The 2,960-nt window shown below is 30.9% G+C and overlaps 1 long non-coding RNA gene across 1 annotated transcript; it reads right to left on the bottom strand.

The window, feature by feature from the left end:
• Positions 1 to 282: 282 nt before the first annotated feature.
• LOC145117240 (uncharacterized) lies at positions 283 to 1,299 on the bottom strand. The gene is made up of 2 exons (XR_013712571.1): positions 1,077 to 1,299; positions 283 to 464 (listed from the first exon to the last, which is right to left on the bottom strand). It is a non-coding gene; the product is annotated as an uncharacterized LOC145117240 (long non-coding RNA).
• Between the last annotated feature and the right edge of the window lie 1,661 nt (positions 1,300 to 2,960).

Here is a 2,960-nt window from a genome sequence, read left to right as displayed (position 1 = left end):
AGAGTCTTTCTCTTCTTATCCTCCGAGCATTTCGGTCCCTCGTGATTCGACTTTTCTTTTTGTAGTTTTAGTATACTAAGGTGAGCACTGAAGCGTTGCACGAATCTTTCCTAGAAAGATTCAGAGACAAAGTTCTGCCCCTGCAGAGCCCGACTGTGACATCCCCAAATTCACGGCCAGAAAAGACCGGTTTAATTTATGCTTTTAAAATAATTTCAGAGTAATCCTTTGACTAAAAGAGTTGCGGAATTTGTTCCCAAAATGAAATATGATAAAATAAGATTTACCAAAGCATTTCTTAAAGAAATGTATTTTTATTATATAACAAAACTCGGGATGTCATGTTCCGATACAGACCAAAAGCATAAACGACACATTATAAGCCTTAAAACAGTTATATACACTACAGGCCTATAATCAAAATATCTTGGTAAGTCGTTCAACTTATGCTCTCGCCTCACTACCTGTAATACAAAGAAAACTGAGTGGGTCAGGCTTGGGAGCCTGGTGAGCATATAGGGTTTTCAACCCACAATAGATAAATTTATTAATTTCATCAAACATCAATAATCCGATTACCCATTCCCGTTATCCTCACTTTACGTCCCTAAAACAACTATCACAAGGGACCTAGTCTAAGGATTTTCATCGGGGCGACAACACTGCTTTGGGGGTTTCCCAGCAATTTATGTCAAATAAGGCAACCATGTGGGGGATGGAGTACAGCAAATGAACACCCAAGCTCATTAACACCTACAGGTTGCGAGCCTGCCAGCGTTCCACAAGACTATCTAGAAAAGTCCGTGGTCGTCATCCATACTCCGCTAGATGACTGGATCACAATAACATCGAGGTCTCTCCTCATTTTATTTCATCACACATCAACTGTCTACCCATGTTTTACCCAACATATTTGTAGATAAAAATACATATACAGTTTAATTTATTTAAAAACCTGTATAAATCATTCATTCATCATCCATCTCAAATAACTAAACAATCTATATTCACATAGCACGTATTTTATATAAAATACTTCATATCTATGTGTAAGATGAAAGTGACTATACACTCACACGATAAGACGATGATCGGACAGCACTTCATCTTTTAAAATAATATTCTTTTTCGATGAAATCGGGATGTTTTCTAAAAAACTGGGCTTCACGCGGGCAGAGTTTCGGCTCGAAAACTCTTTTTATCGGGATCTTCGGGGCGTCGGGAACTTGCTTCGGGTGCTAGGATGATACACTAAGCTTCGGGGTAATTTTTTGCAAAGTAGAAGAAAATAGAGGGTGAAAGAATGGAAAATTAGCAAACCAAATTGGCTGGCATCGGGTGCTATTTATAGGAAAACTTGAACTACAAAATGAATGCCACGTATAGTTAGATTCGTTGATGACACCTCATTTACTTGCACCGTCACTTCTAATTCATCTCCACGTATTTGTTGCTTATTCTCCAATTTATTATCAAATGCTTTATCCACATGATGCTTGCATTATCTTATTATATATATTAATTTAAATCATAACTTTTAGTATATAAGTTCCCTTAAATTATGACCAACATAGAAAATGATCTTTTATATATATATATATATATATATATATATATATATATATATATATATATATATATATATATATATATATATATATATAGAGAGAGGAGGGTTCAATTGAGAAAAAAAAAGATTGAGAATGGGGGAATCATTCTCAGCCAATCATTTATTTTTGCCGCAAAAGCCTCCAACGTACCGGCGGAAATGGGAAAGGAATGCACATGTGTTTTCCAACAAAACATGTTTGCTTAAACTATGCTAAGCATTACCTTAATATATACAAAAACATAGTTTTTTCGTTTTTTTTAATTTTTAAGAAGCTATTTTCATAGTGAATAAAAATGAATCAGGTTTTTTTTACTACAGTACATTCGTTATTCACTTATGAATAAAAACTATGATTAATTTTTTTTACAATTTAAGTATCATTCATATATGAATATAGCATATACTAAACATAGTATATTTATATTTAAATATTGGACGATGCATTCACTTGTGAATATTAGAAAGTATATTCACTTGTGAATGTTAGATGGTATATTCACTTATGAATATTAGATGATATTTTCATATGTGAATATTATATAGTATTACATGGTATATCATATGAGAATAGTACATAGTATATTCACTTGTAAATATTAGATCGTATATTCACTTATGAATAATAATTGGTATATTCATATGTGAATTTTGTACAGTATATTCATATATGAATATTACAAGGTGTTTTCAGAAATATATATAATTTTTATATGTTATTCACATATGAATAACATACAGACTTGCATATTTGTTTTGTGTTTTAATAATCACATATTGATTCAGGTGAGAAAACATATTCATATGTGAATATAACGTAGTAATTTAGTTTATGCATTTAATCAAACAGTTGGAATGCATACAAGTTAACTTTTTTAAAAATGTGATAAATATGATACTTTGACTATTTAAATCTTACAAAATAGTAGATTGGTAGAGAAATATATGAAAATTTTCAAACAAAAAATGATTTGATCTTTTTCTAACCTTAATTTCGATGTTTTATTTGATGAACGATGTTGAATGAATGATACGAATTGAATTTTTTGTTGATTATCGATGATATGTTCGTATTCAAGCAGAATTGAAGGTTGGATTGAAAGAGCAAAAAACGAATGAATTTCAACTGTTATCTAATTCTCTACACTTACGTATTTGTGATTGAAGGCTATTATATCATATTTACAAGTTTGCCACCGTGTCCTTTATGTTTAGAGGCTAATTAAATGAGTGGCTGAGAATGATTCCCCCTATTCTCAACCTTTTTTATTTTCTCAATTGAACCCACCTCTATATATATATATATATATATATATATATATATATATATATATATATATATATATATATA

This window comes from Lactuca virosa, chromosome 5 (assembly GCF_052849685.1).
Source record: "Lactuca virosa cultivar CGN04683 chromosome 5, Lactuca_virosa_CGN04683_v6, whole genome shotgun sequence".
NCBI classification, from domain to species: domain Eukaryota; kingdom Viridiplantae; phylum Streptophyta; class Magnoliopsida; order Asterales; family Asteraceae; genus Lactuca; species Lactuca virosa.
Note: the sequence above shows the minus strand (reverse complement) of the source record. Positions and strands in the feature narration are given on the sequence as shown.